Source organism: Anabrus simplex, chromosome 4 (genome assembly GCF_040414725.1).
Source record: "Anabrus simplex isolate iqAnaSimp1 chromosome 4, ASM4041472v1, whole genome shotgun sequence".
Classification (NCBI taxonomy): Eukaryota; Metazoa; Arthropoda; class Insecta; order Orthoptera; family Tettigoniidae; genus Anabrus; species Anabrus simplex.
In genome coordinates this window covers 13,084,690-13,103,543 of record NC_090268.1, presented here as the reverse complement: position 1 = coordinate 13,103,543, position 18,854 = coordinate 13,084,690, and the positions used below count along the sequence as shown (strand labels likewise).

Sequence of the window (18,854 nt, the reverse complement as noted above, 5' to 3'; positions counted from 1 at the left end):
TCAAATTCGAGTGGGGACCTTCTCAACAAGCCGCTTTTGAAGATCTGAAATTAGCTCTCTGTAATGCCCCTGTACTTGCTATGCCTGATTTCTCGAAGAAATTCATCGTCCAAACCGACGCATCGTCGTCAGCAGTAGCTGCAGTTCTTCTTCAAGAGACTGAACTAGGGAGGCGACCCATCGCCTATGCATCTAGGACTCTATCGGCTCAAGAAGCCAAGTATTCCATCTATGAGCTCGAAGGGTTGGCAGTCCTATTTGCTTTAGAAAAGTTCCGTCTCTATCTGGAACATGTCAAATTCGACTTGGAGACAGATAATCAAGCCTTAAGCTGGGTCTTAGGTAGGCCGCGTCGTACTGGTCGTATAGCCCGTTGGGCCATCCGTATTTCTGCCTTCCAATTCGATGTCAGGCATATCAGAGGTACTGAAAATGTTGTTGCTGATGGACTCAGCCGTATGTTTTATAACGACGTCGAGACCCATGAACCGGTAGACAGTTCATCACCTCCCGAGTCCATGCTATCTGATGTTAATGCCATCTTAACAGATGCTCCCATGCTTTTTAGGGATATTGAGAAGTACCAACGTGAAGATCCGACGCTGGCTCCGATAATGGAAACCCTTTCTTCTGGGGAACATGTTGTCCCTTATGTTCTGAGGAATGGTGTTTTATGTTGCCCTTCGAGGCATGACAAGATGATGAAAGTTGTCGTTCCAGCGGTTCTTGTGCCTATGATCTTCAAGTATTATCATGAGTCCCCATTAGGAAGGCATCTTGGTATCTTTAAAACTCGTGAAAAAATTCGTGAAATGTTCATCTGGAAAGGTATGGACGGTGAAATCCGTGAACTTGTAAAAGCTTGTAAATCTTGTTTGCTTAGTAAACCTACCACGTCCACTAAGGTAGGCCTTTTGTCTTCTCATCAAGCGGCGCGCCCCATGGAACGCCTGTATATTGATTATGTAGGACCCTTCCCCCAGTCGAAGGGAAATGCCAACAAGTTCATCTTTGTGTGTGTAGATGGTTTTACTAGATTTTCCTGGTTATTTCCGACTAAGCTGGCTACCGCTCAGTCCACCATTACTTGCCTAAATTCTATTTTTGCTTCTTTTGGTCCGTGCCAATACATTGTATCTGATAATGCTAAGGCTTTTACATCTAATTTATTTCGTAAATTCTGTTTTGACTTGTCCATCTCTCATGTAACTACTTCCGCTTATTACCCTCAACCATCTCTGGCTGAACGGGTTAACCGTAATCTCAGGTCCGCACTTATTGCCTATCATCATGAAGATCATTCTAGGTGGGACACGTCCCTGCATTGATTAGCTTTTGCTTTGAATTCGGCGGTTCATGAATCTCACAAGTTCACTCCAGCTTCTTTAATGTTCAAGTTTGTTCCCAACTCGCCGCTCTCTAACCTCTGGTCTCTGAGTGACATTCTGCCCGAGACAATAGATCCGGACAACATTAAAGATCTTTGGAAGAAGGCTAAAGCCAATCTTAAAGTGTCTCATGAAAAGGTTAGGGAAAGGTATGATCGTGGACGGAGACCCACCCCTTTGAAGGTAGGTGACCAGGTTATGGTCAAGAACTTTGTTCCCGCGGGCAAGCTTGCCCCCAGATTTCATGGGCCTTGTGTCATTCTCGATTTTCTTACGCCGGTTACCTTATTGTTAAGTAATCCAGCCACCGAGAGGATATTTAGGGTTCACCTGTCCCAGGTGAAACCGGTGTAATTTTTGTGTCAACTTGCTTCATATAATTTTATAGGAATACGATGGTTATATTTTTTTTTTGAGTTCCACGCTTAAGGCTTTCTGCTCCTTCTATAATATTTTGTTTTATATGTAAGCTGTTCTTGTAAACCTCCCTCGATTGTTTAACTGCCATCCTGTCTTTGCCACGGCCATTACCACGCTCCCGTCTCCTGCTCCAATACACACTGCGGCTTCATAATATTAAGTTATGCCATGGATATTTGCACGCCGCTAGCCCCTCAACCTCTCCACAAGCCTGTACCCTCAACGAAGATGATTGTCCAACACAATTCTGCCGCCTAGCTTTAATGTTTCAGCGCCCCCGCAGCCGCTCAGCGCCGTGCAGCAACTGGGGAGGGGGATGGGCCCCCTCCTCTCCAGCGAAGACGACATGTGCCCGGCGAAGCCGGAGCTCTCCTCCCGGCCAAGGCTGATGTGCGGCGCACGACCTGCTACTGGCCCGCAGCCTGTATATGTTCACCGCGGGCGCGGCGTGTTTCAACACCTCTGCTCCCCTCATTGTGCGGGCGAGCGGTATCTCAGGGTACTTGAGGGGTCCGAGCGGCCTCCGTTTGGACGCAAGCTGCAACGGCCGGTCTGGCCACCCAACTTAATCATCGTTAACTACATGAACTGTTACAATCAACATAACTATCCTTGGGAATTCAACAGCAATATTTGGTGGACATTGCCAATCTTTCCTTCACTTTTAAGTATTAAAAGTTTATCTTCAGAAATTTAACTTCTACAAACATAAAGACTTCACTTCTCCTGCAACAACAAAATTGTGGAACCGAATTAAGAAATTTCTCAAATACTTCCGCAAGTTATCTAATATCAACATCAAAACTTGGAACTTATTTTCAAACAAAAGGTTATGCTCTTCTGTGTTACCCCTTGGAGGAACTTTGGGGGGGGGAGGTCTGTACCGGGCGGTACACCTCTACTCCGGTTATTTAAAAGTTGCGCCAGTTGAAATTCCTCTTCTGGTGGAAATCTGAACTTCATCTATTCTATTAATTTTCTAGTTTCTCAGAAGATGTCACCACTTGGAAATTTTTGAGTTTGTGAACTGTGTCATTTTTGATGTGTCTTTGTTTCGCTTGAAGTAAGAAGTGTGAACTTTCTCTTCTAGAGGACACTACTGAAGAATTACAATAGTGCAACCTAGTGCAAAATCAAAGAACTATTTTGTTGGAGAAATTTTTATTTCAAGAGTTTGTTCTTTGTTAAATTTCTTTCTGTCATGGTTTAAGTTGGCTGTATACCCCTCTTTTTCCCCTTATTTTGGATCTAGCCAATCCCGAATTTCTTTAATTAATTTTCCACCAACAATGTGTTTCTTCTTCCTCTATGTAGGGGTTTCTTTTCCCTAGCCAATAAAAACCTTAAGGGAGGGTGTTTTATTTCCCCTAACGCCTAGAATCTTCCGCGAGAGGATATAAACTGCTGATTTTAGGGTCTCCGGGCCACTTCTGTTCCATCTTTCAGTGTATTAAGTACCGAGCAGGAGGCGGGAAGCGCCTCTTTCTTCTCCAGCCGTTCAACACAAGGTAATGGCCAATTAATAACATCTTTTCTTGCTAGGTCGGCAGTTTAACTCTCGCGGCGGGTTCTAGGTCTTCCACCATGTAACTTTCCTTTAAAATGTAAAAACAACTGATATCTATTCTATCTTTCAAACTACATATTGGGATAGAGAGTGCTTAACCCTCTCGAGCTCCCACTCATATTGTTTTGAGGTGAACTTATTTTTTTGCAACCTATTCTTCAGTAATGTAATGTAAGTTAGTATTTTCTTGAGTCACCTCAGTAGTATGGGATTAGCCCTTGCATCAGCGCCCTAGAGCCAACGTAGGTTTTAGAAACAAAATGTATTAGGAGTGCATGTTCACCTCCTCGCAAATTGTTACTTTAGAGGTCATTTAATTAACCTTCTTTTATTTACTAGACCTCAGTAGATTGGGTATTTTACCCCTGTGTATATAGTTTTGGAGGCCAGCTTAAACGTGGAATTCGGAGTGGCCTATGACAGACTTTTATTTTAGGGCAAGTGACTCCTTTGAAAATTGTGTTCTGCCTCTAGGAGGCTTTTCTATGTAATTGGAAGCAAACGTTTCTGGCATGTGTGGGGGTTTTCGGCCCCTTTGTTCAATAGCGTATTTGTAAAGTTGGGCTCGTTGCTCAAGACTTATGTATCTGATTCTCGAAGTCCCGAATGGGGTAACTGTGTAATTGTACATTTCAAATTGTGTTTCTGCTACTAAGTACCTGTCTATTTGTTGTTACTTAAATTTGAAAAGAAAATATAACCTTGTTAAATTTTAATAGTAATTTCACTCTGTAGCTTGAGACCTATTCACCACCCAGCACCTTCTTTCATGCATAACTACCACAAACAACGGTAACAATAATAATAATAATAATAATAATAATAATAATAATAATAATAATAATAATAATAATAATTTTTAATTTCGTGTGGCTATTTTTAGCCGGTGCAGCCCTTGTTAGGCAGACCCTCCGATGAGGATGGGCGGCATCTGCCATGTGAACGTAACTGCGTGTTATTGTGCTGGAGGATAGTGTTATGTGTGGTTTGTGAGTTGCAGGAATGTTGGGGACAGCACAAACAGCCAGCCCCCGGGCTACTGGAATTAACCAATGAAGGTTAAAATCCCCGACCCGGCCGGGAATCGAACCCGGGACCCTCTGAACTGAAGGCCAGTACGCTGACCATTCAGACAACGAGTCGGACATAATAATAATAATAATAATAATAATAATAATAATAATAATAATAATAATAATAATAATAATAATAATCTCATCAGACAAACTCTCCGTATCAAATATTTAACATTCATCTATCGTGAAATAGTAAGTGCGTTGTTTAAAGCAAGTCAATGCTGTCTTCTTCACAGCTTTGGGCATTCGATTCACAACTGATAAACAAGTCCAATAGAGTAGAGCTTTAGTGAGTGCGCCTCGCTTCCATGCACTCTGCACTAAAATGCCTGCCATACGCTGTTTATAGGAGATCGCATCGAAATAATACTTTAATGCACTGTTCACGTGAATCAAAGTGTTATCTCCAGGTTGTGGAAAACATTCCAAGACGCCCATTCTGTAGCAGATCGACATCCCCGCAGAACAGCAACAGTTCAAGACCGGTCGGCAGCACCGCGAACCACATTACAGGGTTCTGACACCGTTGCCATTCTATCAGCTGTTGAAGTTAGCCAGTCAGATCGCTTTTACCAATCTGTTGTTCGTAGTACCAGGAAGACTATTAAAATGCTCTTTCCCTTCACAGAGAACGTTGTGTTCACCACCCCACTGAGTGTACCTAGCGCAGTCTAATACGACGACTGGTCCTGTGTGGGGTCGCCTGACAGTTCGAACAGGTTCGATACCGTATCGTAGCTGTACTCGCTTAAGTGCGGGCAGTATCCAGTAACAGGGAGATAGTGGGTTCGAGCCCCACTGTCGGCAGCCCTGAAGATGGTTTTCCATGGTTTCCCATTTTCACACCAGGCAAATGCCGGGGCTGTACCTTAATTAAGGCCACGGCCACTTCCTTTCACATCCTAGGCCTTTCCTATCCTATCGTCGCCGTAAGACCTATCCGTGTCGGTGCGACGTAAAACAAATATTAAAAAAAATACCTTATCGAGCCTCCGTAGCGTATCGAGCCTGCTCGAACTTGAGTATCATTCGCCCATCCCTACCAGAAACTTGCAGGTTCAACATGGGGAGCCACTGCGTCCATTCTTCGGTCTACTCGGCGGCAGAGTCCTGTTCTTCTGCATTGTTGAACAGTCCACATGTTATTCAGATCGACACAGTTCTGAATCAGACAATTCGCATTATATTGGTACCGCTACAGTAAAATCTACTCCTCTTTTCTGGTTACCCGTACTGAGCCATAAAGAACCTCCAAGAACGAGGAGATTTAATAATCTGATCCGTGAGTTCACAAACATATCAGCGAACGTCGGTCTTCACGTATATGAAGACATGCTTCATAGATTTGGCCGTTTCAAATCACGTTCTCGCCTAAACTCAAGCGAAAGAGCTGATCAGCAGAGGGTTTAACGCTTCAGTAGAATGGAGACGGGAATGAAACAATGTGGCAGTCTCTGTTTAATACCCAATATCCATCCGCAGGTTTTGATCTGCCACGTAAAACGTGGGTTGCCCTTAACAGGGCACGGACCAGCCATGGGAGATGTGGCCCGCTGCTCTCTATCTGGGACGTGAGGACTTCACCTAACTGTGACTGTGGTGCGGAAAAACAGCGAGTATCGGTATATTGTTACCGAATGTCGTATAATAGGGTGTACTTGGGTTCGCTGGAAGACTTTGCTCAAGCCTCTAGAATGGCTATACAGTTGCTAGACAATTTAGATATAAAACTTTGAATATTCTTTTTTCCTTTTGCTATTTTGTTTACGTCGCACCGACACAGATAGGTCTAATGGCGACGATAGGATAGCAAAGGCCTAGAAAGTGGAAGGAAGCGGTCGTGGCCTTAATTAAGGTACAGCCCCGGCATTTTCCTGGTGTGAAAATGGGAAACCACGGAAAACCGTCTTCAGGGCTGCCGACAGTGGGGCTCGAACCCACTATCTCCCGATTACTGGCCGCACTTATTTGAATATTTTAGGTGCCCAGTTGATGGTTTTACTTTTTGGATTGTTACAACACTAAGTATCATTTTATTTTATTTTACTTTACTTAACTAATTTATTTTATATGTATTGTGTAATGTGCCATACGCTAAATAAATAAATAAATAAACAATAGGTGACTAAATGGGCGATCAAGCGATGATAGCAGTAGAACGATGAGACTAGTTGTGGTTAGTACTATTACGGGCGGAACACCATGGTCGACTTTACTTGTGAATAGTACTACTATGTGCCTGGTTGTGCTCCTATTAGAGCAATAATCACTACTACCTGAGGAAGGCAAGTCGCTACTGTCAGTAACAACGGGAGAGGATTACTGTGGGAGTTGAATTATTATATGAAGAACACCATGGGTCTGTGTTCCCTGTGGGTGGTGCCATAATGTGTGATACACCGTGGATCTAGAGTGCCTGTGACTAGTACCCATATGTGAACATCACCATGAGTATGCATGGCCTGTGGTTAGTTCCATTAACTGAGGAACACCACGGGAATACCTGCGCCTGTGATTACTCTCACAATATGCGGAACACCATGGGTCTACCTTGCTTGTGCGAAACATCACGGGATTGTGTGACATACCCTGAGTCTATATTACCTGTGATTGGTACCATGATGCGTGAAACGCCATGAGTCTGCGTTATTTCTGATTAGTACCGCTATAAGGGGAACAACATGGTTGTGCTTTACCAGTGATTAGTACCATTGTTAGAGGCCGGTGACCTGGATTTTGGACCCCTCTAGATGATAAGCATAGTCCCAGTAATTATGATCTACTGATTATGTTTTTCAGGATCATTCTTTATTATAATTCGCTTTAGATTCCAGTCAGTGGATTTTCATTTTCATTTCGTTGCACCTTGTGCGAGTAGCGGCCGATGACCCTTTAAACAACAATCATCATCATCGTAATCAAATCACACATATGGTCGCCTTTGTGTGAAGAGATTATTTTTAGTAGTAGCAGTATTATAATGAAAGGGTTTTGGTGAGAGACAACGAAGGCGTTGTTAGAATCTAACCTCTTATAAATTGTCATTAAGAACTCAAAAGCAATGAAGGAGAGCGGTAGGAAGGCTTTTGTCTCGAGGAGAGACCGGGGCAGTCCTCAGGGAGCGTCATTTACGGCGCTGCCTTAGATAAAACAGAACATTGACACACACGTCACGTGTGCTCTGAATCTCTCTCCGTCATGTCACCAGAGGGAGCAACTCTATCGAGAAGTTCTGAACAGTAATGATTAGTTTGGCGAGATACAGTGGGATTGGACGCTCTGAGACTTAAGCCGGCAAACGCAGTGACCCACATGATAACTAACATTTCAGTTAGAATTCCAAAACGATGTAGCAAGCTTCATCTCTACAATCATTACTGAGCGAGTTGTCTACGCGGTTTGCCTCACGTAGTTGTGAGCTTGTATTCGGGAGATGGTGGGTTCAGAAGAGGTTTTTCTGTGGTTTCTTATCTTCGCGCCTGGCACTAAGGTCACAGTCGTCGTAGCTCTGCTCCAGCTCATGGTCTGTTTCGCTGCGACGGAAGAGAAGTAGCAACATGTATTACTTCAGTTACTACTGTGGAGCGTGATGTTCTTCAGTCCACGATTCAGCAAAATGAGCGTTGTTCACTACTTATCTTGAAGTTCATTGCTCATTCGTGGATTGTGGCCACAAAACTTCAGTCGGTGCTCCCGAGAACTGTGTTTCATCCCTCTCAATATACACAAGCAAAGATTTTCCTTACTGTTTCTCTGTGTCTTCTCCCACAGTATTCGCAGCCTGTCGTAAGGGGCAACTAAAAGGGGCTCTCAACTTGGGAGCGTGGTTTGGCGACCATGGGGCCCTTAGCTGAGTGCTAACATTGCTTCCACATACTTGTGCTAGGCTTCTCACTTTCATCTACCCTGTCCGGCTTCCCTTGGTCAACTCTTGTTCTTTTCCGACCACGACGGTATTAGAGCATTCGAGGCCTGGGGAGTCTTTCGTTTTCACGCCCTTCGTGGCCCTTGCCTTTCTTCGTCCGTTACTTCATTTTTCGATTTGACGGATCCGTTCCTTTTTCTTCTTTTCTCTCTCAGTCTAGCCACCCCCCGTGAGTGGGGGACGCAGACGAGGAAAACACACACTGTATACCCCGCATGTCGTAAGAGGCGACTAAAAGGAGCGACCAAGGGATGATGATATTAGAACCATGCGGAACACCATGGGTCGACGTTACTTGGGACTAGTACCCCCTTACGAGGAAAACCATCGGTCTACATTACATAGGAGCAGTACCGTTATACGAGCAATAGTACGGGTCTGTGCGTTACTTGTGCATTGCACTGGTCCGTTCTACTGTGTTCAGAATGGGTCTTTTTTTTTTTTTGCTAGTTGTTTTACGTCGCACCGACACAGATAGGTCTTACGGCGACGATGGGACAAGAAAGCGCTAGGAGTAGGAAGGAAGCGGCCGTGGCCTTAATTAAAGTACAGCCCCAGCATTTTCCTGGTGTGAAAATGGGAAACCACGGAAAACCATTTTCAGGGCTGCCGACAGTGGGATTCGAACCTACTATCTCCCGAATACTGGATGCTGGCCGCACTTAAGCGACTGCAGCTATCGAGCTCGGTCAGAATGGGTCCGCCTTACCTGTTAGTGGTATCACTTTGTGAGATAAACCACGTGATAAGTACCACTGTGATGGATGTAAACCACGGGTCTGCGTTGACTGAGAGTAATACCATTATGTTAGCAATACCATGGGGTTGTGTTGCCTGTAGGCGTTACCATAGTGGATCTACATTGCCTATGATTAGTACCACTTTCTGAGAAGGACCATGAGTATACGTGGCCTGTGATTATTTCCACTAAGTGATAAACACCACGGGAATGCTGGCGCCCGTGATTATTCCCACCATGTGGGGAACACCGCGGTTCTTCGTTGCTAGTGAGTCGTACCCTTATGTGCAAAACACCATAGGTTTGTGTTGCGTGTGAGTGGTGCCATTGTGTTTAACATACCATGGGTCTATATTATCTGTGATTAGTACCACTATAGTAGGAACTCCACGGTTCTGCTTTACCATTGATTAGTAGCATTATGCGGTGCGCATTGCCAGGATATTGGACCCTTTTAGATAAGTATCATCCTAGTATTTGAGGCTTTGTGAATTGGATTCTCTGATTCATTTTGTTTCACGATCATTTTCTCATCGCCATTCATTTTAGACTCTAGCCAGTTGGTATATATTGAATTTTAAACTTTCATTTCGTTCACCTCGTACTGTTAGAAGCCGTTAAGCTATCTGTTATGTCCTTTAAGCAACAATCATCATCATCATCATCGTCATGTGTTTTACTTGCTTTTAATTGGAATCTTTATGTAACAAACACCATACATATGTGTTTTCTGTGAGTAGTAGGGACACTGTGAGTCTACGTTACTTTCGATTAGATGCGATACACGAGAAGCGCCAGGGTTCTACTTTACTAGCCATAAGTACCATTATTAGGGGCCGCTGACTTAGATTTTGGACCCATTCAGACAACAAGATTGTGCTTGCGAAGCTTTGGATTTTGCAATTACTTTTACCTTTCAATATTGTGAGTTGGATCGGCTGGTTGTTCATTCTTCATTATAAAGTTTTGAATTGTGGTCAGTCTATGAGTTTTGGAATTTTAAACTATCATTACATATTTCGCCTAATTTCGTACCTATATGTTACCCCCCTTTAAACAACACGCGTCGTCTTTATCGTTGTTAAAAGTCTGGAAATAATTGTCCATCAGTCCTTGGGGTTATATGTAGCAGTCATCGTACCACACCCACAGATAGGTTTGTTTCAAGTAATTGTGTATTAACTATAATTACAAACAAGTCATTCTCTTACCTTCCGGAGACACACACTTTTGACATGCTAGCAGAAAGAAGGAGCGTAGTTACTCACCAGAAGAAGGTGAGTTTTAATTACCAGCAACTCTTACGTCGAAACAGCAATCGCCTCACCTCACGGGAGCACTTTTGATGATATATCACTTCGCCTAAACACCACTACTGTGAGAATGGCTTCTCTGCACTTAATAACAGCGTTTAAATTTCCAGATATGGTCTCTTTACAAACTCTTGCAGTGCAATTCTGTTCTGCGACCTCCCTGTGGTTGCGAAGTGCAGGCATGCTATAGAGGAAGCAAGAATGTTTGTTAGTTATGGTGTTAATTGCTTCGGGCGCCACTCCTACATTATGTCTCGTCACAAGTATTTTAATATATTTTAAGCAAAATATTACAGTATAGAAAATATCTGGTATAGATAAATATTAAAGAATAATGGAAATATTTAAAATAATTTAAATCGAAAATACAACAGTTTTTAAGGATACAATTGTGTGTTTAAATGAAACCTGATAATAAGCTCATTTAAAGAGACTAAATCAAAGAGCGTGACATTTTTTCAATAAATATTTCTTAATAGTAGTAGGAGATTGTATGTTCTGAAACAAACAACCGTCAGCATTTTTGTGCTGAGTCAGCACCAGAGGTCATTGACCTCTGGCAAGGTCATTGACCCCATGACGTCACGAGCACGTTGTCTTGTTTCATCTTGACGGGTCCTAACGTCACTTTTGATTACGTGCTCGTGTTTTGGCACGGGGCTAACCTCACTGCTTTCATCTTGACAGGCCCTAACCTGACTTTTTGAGCACGTGCACTTGTTTGGCGCGGAATTAGAATAAGATTGTAAGACGACCTTACGGTTCAAACCACTGTAATCACTCACAGGCCTGAAGCCACCTTGGGGTTTCGGCACAAGAAACATGGGCGGTGAATACATAGAAGGTCCTTTAACATCTGATCGATGATTTCCTTAAGGGCCTTCATTTGAGGTGTGGACAACCTAGAAGTCGGAAACCTAACTGGAATAGAATTAGTTAACTCAATCTTATAATCAATAAGGTCAGCAACGCCAATAGTATCTGAAATACATCAGGAAAGGACTGACACAACCTTATAATACGTTCAGCCTGTTCCTCAAGTAGATGCCTAAGATCTAACAACATCTCACCCTGTGTAGGCGAAATACATGAACACGATACAGAATTACATTTCAAAAGGGGGATATTACAGTTACTAGCAAATTTGAAGGTACAGGACTTGCTCTGAATGTCGAGCAGAAGACCCGTATTGGACATTAAATCAGCCCCCAATATTACAGGGCAAGACAATTGTTTATCGACAAACAACTTCACTTTCCAGGTAAATTTTGAAATACGAACTTTATCCTAAATGAACCCTAAAATTTCTAATGGAGATGAGTTAGCCGAAACACATTTAACAGAAGAGGGACAATAGTTTGAAAATTTACAACAGGTTTTCAATTTAGAATACCATTCTTCAGAAATAATGGAGCTCACACTCCATGAGTCTAATAGAGCCGTGACGGGTTCGCAATTTACTTCAATTTTCAAAAATGGCACGAATGAAGAGGTCTCTGCCGCAATTCTGAAGCATTCTATGGGGACTTCAAATGATAAATTAGAAGAAATTTCGCCCTTAACGGAACTTTTACTTGGTTTAACGGGGCTTGAGCCTCGGGAAAGTGAACATGCTAACTCAGTTGATGGCATTTCCTAATATCAGGGTTAGCGGAGGTAGCACCAGAATTTGAGCAAGAGTGTGTGCTTTAAAATTGGTGCAATTCTTGGCAAGGTGAGCAAATGAGCCGCATTTAAAGCAACCTTGAGATGGACCTGCTCAGTTCTTAGTCCCACTAGATTTTATCAATGGGCATTTTTTCGCAGATGATCAGTTGACCCACATGCATAACACTTGCGAGTGGGGAAAGTTCGGTGAGGTGGTGACCGAGAACTGTTAGAAGGCGGAGGGGCTCCTTAGCAACTCGTAAGGTGTCGGCGTTCCTTACTCCTTCGCTGACACAGCCATTGCCTCTAATTCATAGAAGGTTTGAGGTCGCGGTGAAAACGTAGATACGACCTATAGGGTGGAGATATACCTTCGACAATCGTTTGTACTATTTGGTCTTCGCAGAAATGAAGACCGAATACCCTGGTGTAAAACTTAATATCTTGAATGAAGTCTGCAAGTTTTTCGTCCAACCGCTGTACTTTTAAAGAGAACTTTTGGATTAACGACGAGATGGCTCTAGCCGGAATTAAGTTTGCCAGGAGGTGGGCGTGGAAATCTTCTATGGAATATCGATCAGATATTGCTTTAACAATTTTGTCCGAAAGGACGCCTGCAGAATAACGATACATAATTTTAAGTATTTGGGAATGAGAGAGAGCAAACACTAAAACATAGTCTTGAAATTCCACTAAAAATCTTAAGAAAGCGATGACCTCGTTAGTCGAATTTACGATAAACTTGGAAATGCCATTTAGCAACATAGCCAACGGGTGAGGCAAACTACTGAAACCGAGTGACGGCATAGGAGGTTGAGAAGACTCAAACACAGCATTAGTCAAAAGGAAGGTGGAATTTGTCTTGGATGGCCAGACTCAGTTTCCGATGGGGGCAGATATTTGTTAAGTGGCGACGAATTTCCTGCACTCAATACATTTACTAGTATCCTCTTCCGTAGGTAGATTTACCGAAGGAACTTGGTCGGCCTTAGGAGTAGCGGCCCCGGTCAACAATTGGCTAACTCTATAAGACATATCATACAGATGTTCAACCAAATTGCTAGCCTCCTTAGCATGATCATCATTTAATTTTAGAGACAATAGGTCCATATCCCTATTGTAGAAATGAAGTACCCTAGGCTGTACTCTTTTAAGTTGGTTGGCAGACGGATCACTCACTTCAAAAACCTAAGTACAGACGCTAGTTCGGTGATATTGTCAGTTATAGTATATAGAGCCTCATCAATTTCTTTCCCCCACAAATACTGGGATGCAAATAGGAAGTTCTAATGACTCCTTAAGTTTGGCAATATCTGCCACAAACCTGCCTCCAGATTGGGCCTTTCTAATTAAAAGCTCGTAAATCAATTCCTCCTTGCGCAAGTACCCGGGAGCGAGGACTTCGCGAGGATCAGACATGTTGAGAGAAAACATTAATAATTTGGAGAATTTCCAGCAACCGAGAAAAGTTTTAGAGTTCAGAGCAAATTCTACGTTTAGCCGTCAAAAAGTGCAATATCTAGACCCATTCAACCACGCTCTGCTACCATTTTACCGTGTTGCAGTGGATCAAAGAGGTGAGAGAAGGTGGGGGTTGGAATGGGTCTATCTGCGATAGTCAAAGATGAATTTTAAATTTTAAAATAATATCTTAAATTTCAAAAAATAACAAGTTTTCAGGTACATCGGTAGTTGGCACAAAAACAGAGAAACCAAGAATTGGTAACTAACAATTTTGAGCTTCAAGCCTCTAATTCATAAGGTCCCAACATCACAAATGTTGCGTATAGTTAGATAGATGAGGAGAGATATCTCCCAAAACACAATTTTCAAGAACACTTTGCTTCAGCGGTTACAATTTACGGCCTTCCAAAGGCACCATTCAATATTTCACAAATATCTATTACCTAACGACAAAAGGGCTTACATGCTCTATAAATTATACCAAGGAGACAGCGCTCCCGAACTCTTACGGCCTCCTCAAGGCAAATATTAACTATTACAAGACAGAAAAGAGCGTCTCTCTAGGCACAACCTGAAATTTACAATACCATATTGTGCCCTTCCAAAGGCACTAACTGCGGTGATCTTCTTCCTTCCTCTGTGCGCCGGCTGCTCCTGTAAATAATGACATTTAAATGATACTCACCGCTGCATGTAGACTCTTCTTCCTCAGTCGTGGTGCGTCCGATAATATCCCACGGGTTATAGGCCACACGTCGATCGTGGAATGAGGAGATGAAAAGATGGGGTAAACTATAAATGACGGTACCCAAAGACTGAATTAAAATTTAAATAACAAACTGATTTATTGAACAAAGTGCAAAGTGCCAAAATGTGAAAAATAACTGGTGAAAAATATAAACAAAGTGAAATGGAATCGAAATAAAAAAATAGAAGATTTACCTTACACTAATTCAATTATCTGCCTAATAACTTGACTGAAGGTCGATCAAATTAATTATTCCAGATTACGTCGACACTGTCTCTAAGACGATGACGTGAATAAATCAAAGCTCTGGTCAGAAATACCACCTCATCTGAAATATTGGATTGTAATACATAGAAAAGTGTCTATCAAAATAACTAGTGTAGTTAATTAATTAATTGGTTAAGTCAACAAATCAACACTGACTCAGAGGTGTTTATCAAATATTTAACACATGTGATTCAGTTGGGAAGCACCCAACGCTAAATAATCATGGACTGCACTAACCATGTGTAACAAATAAGAGAAAGAATATAAAGAACACAACCATGGACATTGTACTTCTTCTACTGCATAACCATTGCCACATTTTAAAATACTCGTGGTTGAAACAAGAAATTCTTGAAACATGAACCTGAGTGTTACAATCACTCATTTAATTATTTAAACTTCACTTGCATGACTGTGATAGCCTGGACCTCCTTAAAATATTCAAATGATTAGGCCAAGTGCCTCATGTTTACATTTTAAATGAAAGCGATCCTTTTACATTAAAATTTTACTTAATTTGCCGCTGACTGCATTTTCATTATGGTTCATCATTTGTGGTACCTCCACTAGATGGAGGCAGATCCCATCTCATTTACCTCATTCATTTGCGGCACTGATGATACAACTGGTTTATTAAAGATCGCTTCATTTCCTAATTAAAACGTAGTGGATTTCTAAGGCTTGGTAATTACTGAATGTCTGGTATGAGCATACCACTACTATGGTTTTGACTATGACCCAATCGATGATCTCTTATCCTAACACATGAAATCTTATTTACACAATTAAACTTGTTAATGGAGAAACACTGCTCCAACAAAAAAATACTGAAATCAAAAATAGCCTAACTACACCTATCTATTTACATCAATCAAATACAAATAATTCACGTATGATCAGATCCTACAATTAAACGGTAATAAAAGATACACAAAGAAAGAATAATAATAAACAAATCTAGATCCCAACATCGGTGCCTGCTGAAAATTAATAAAAATAAATAAAATAAAATGCGCACATATCGGAGTCTAAAGGAAATTTTACCCCGCTACAAGTAGCAAAATATTGTGAATTTGACAGCAATCTTCTAACCTCAGACGAAAAATGTCTGGCCATGACACTATTCAGCCTTTATGGACAAAAATTACTGATATTACTTGTCATCCATGATTCTACATGACTGTCAAAATACACATTGATTCGTCGCTCCGCTCACATATTACCTCGTGCTATAACTCGCATATTCACCGAGCATCTAATTTCCCTGGAAATTATCTGAAACAAATACAGGCTTCTGCCTACAATCATAATCCATGTCGTTACATATTTAACACTCTTGGTTAAATTATTCATCTCCCAATTCTATTTACTCATCATTATTCTCGTCGTAGTAACTCATAATACGGCCTCGCTCATATCCGGCGGCCGAAATATCTGTCGTACACATCTCTATTTCTTACGACACTGTTCATGACATGGTCCAAATGTCATATTTCCATTATCAACGCAGATCATCAGGGATATATTCACTTAGCTCGATCTTTAGATCATTCTCTGCTTCACATATAACAAAATATCAGAGCTGACTTATCAATAGCTTCCTGTCACTAACTGTTTACTAAAATGACGAGATTGCCTCTCAAAAACACGGCTATTGAAAAATGAGTAACCGCAATTACACACAGAAATAAATATTCGCTTGTCCACCAAATCGTCGCAAAAATACACGGTATAAGAACTACCGGAAACGGTCATCTGAATGATGATTACTGACGTGAAACAAGCTGAATGTGCTAGTAGCAAAAGTAAGCATTAAAAATCAACAAGGCGGCATCTGCAAAATCATAACTTCAACAGAAATATCGCTCATAACTAACGTTGTAATAACATGATGATGATTATTATTATTATTATAAATCTGCATTACACTCATTGAGATCTCATAATATAGCATTCTAATCTGTCAAAGTGACTTATTACAAAAGATCCATAAATAATATGCAAACACATTTACTTCAAGAAAGTGCGCGAATAACCCTAGCTCACACTTATTATTATTATTATTATTATTATTAATTGTGTGAATTATTTACAATCCTATCTAACAATCTAAGCTACATTTGATCATCGATTGGTTCATAGTCCTACATATTTATTTATACATTATTTTTGCTCATTACCTTGGTGATGGAGGCAGGTTGGATCATCCTCCGGGCTCTGTCATGATGAATTAGAATTCCATCTTGAAGCTGATGTGGTATTCCGAATTATCACACACGCATACTTGATACATTTTTATAAAGGCGTTACACACGTTTACATTTACATAAACACTCGCATTTTCTAGCACTTCAATGAAGATTATACAATAGTACTGCATAACACCTGACGTGAAGTCGAAAGTTTCCTCTCCGCTACCTGCCTGTCGTCTCCTGCTGGTCACACACCCCTCTCAGTTTGTTTGTTTAAGGCTTACCGGTTGTTCACCTCTTCGGAACATAACAGTGTACTCAAGGTCTAAACATCGCGGCCTTCCATCAATGAAACAAAGTCATTCTCCTCCCTGTCTGCTTTAACTTGTTTCTCCCCGTAACATCTCGCTTGCCATAACTGTTCATTGAAAGTGATGAAACAAGCTAAAAGTACTGTTTCCAATGATGTGTGGAGAAATTTTTATGCTAATCGTCCTCCAAAATAAAAGAATAAAATGGCCTTTCAACAAATATCCAAACTACACGTGGATTAGAAACTTTATGCAGTTACGTGTTGCGACATGTTCCATTGTCCCTCTCGGTTGGTTGTGTAAGTTCCTTTAAGGCAAGTGTTGAAAAGTGTAGCTATTGCCTGTTATCTCTGCATAAATTCAAATAAAAATAAAAGTTTGTTAAAGTGTTCATTTCTCCTGAAATACTACTCTCACAAGTGAATACATGGCTCACTCGGATGCCAACAAGTGTCTCTGATCGCTTTCCTACCAGACTCAGAATTCACAAAGAGACGTTCACACAAGACTGAACTCAACATCAACACGTCTGGATTAAACACCAACTAACTAACTGAGTTTGAAAACTGCCACACACACACTGAATTAACTAACTGACGCTGACTGAAGATTCGCCACGCTGCTCGTTGGTTTTGTAAACAGTTCTCCCCCACTTCGAAAATAGTTCTGTGGAAGGGATGTGGCGTAGTAATCTAGCACTTGGATAGATAGATAGATAATGCCTTTATTGGTGGCGAAGTTAGGGCTCAAGGCCCTCTCTTACACTTAACCACTAGATGAGTATACATATACATAACTTATAATTTCGAATACAAATAAAACAAATAATACTAATAGCAATAATAATAATAATAATAATAATAATGATAATAATAATAATAATAATAATAATAATAATAATAATAATAATGAAAGAATCCTTAATTTTAAAATACACAAAATAACGTACACTTAAATTATGTAACTGCAATAATCCATTCATTCATCCCATTCATTCCTTCATTCACTCAACAATTATCCAGCAAGTCAGCGGGATCTACCCAGCAAATGCTCCCGGCAAGCCACTTTAAATTTGCGATGAGAAGGATTTTCTCTAATGTTCGCAGGTAACGAATTCCATGACCTAGACACAGAGATGATGAAGGAGCGGTTGTACACAGCAGTGCGGTTTATAGGTATGGCAAGAGAGGAACCAGATCTTGTATTGTGTTCATGATAGGACGAGAGGTAAGAAAAAGATGAAGACAGATAGTCGGGAGTATTAGTGGAAAGAACTTTGTGCAGAAGCGATAGCATGTGAAGTTCACGGCGCTGGTGCACTCGAAGCCACGGCAGCTCCTTATAATAAGGTGATATATGAGCATCATATCGCAGATTAAAGATATATCTTATGCAGCTGTTCAGGCTCCGGTCCAGTTTCTTGTTACTGTCCCAGGTTATTCCAGTCAACACAGTGTCACAGTAGTCAAATATAGGTAGTATAAGAGAGCGAATTATTTGTACTTTAAGTCGAACAGAGAATATATTAGCGAACCGTTTCAGGGGATATAAGCTTTTATGTACTTTATTGCATGTGCTTATCACCTGTTGGGTCCAGTTTAGAGTCTCAGTCATGATAATTCCTAAGTTGGTCACTGAAGTAGAGTAGGGTATGATTTTATTGTTTAAAATTATTGGGGGGATGTTCTGTTGCTTGAGGGAATAAAGGTTTTTACTGGTACCGATAATAATAACTTGAGTCTTATTTGGATTCATTAATAAACTGTTTTTATTTGAATAGTCACTAAGATGTTGAAG

At 41.1% G+C, this 18,854-nt stretch overlaps 1 protein-coding gene across 1 annotated transcript in view; it reads left to right on the top strand.

Moving 5' to 3' along the window:
- LOC136872119 (uncharacterized) overlaps nucleotides 1–18,854 on the top strand; it is a 665,288-nt gene that overhangs the window by 306,029 nt on the left and 340,405 nt on the right. The gene's annotated exons all lie outside the window — the stretch shown is intronic.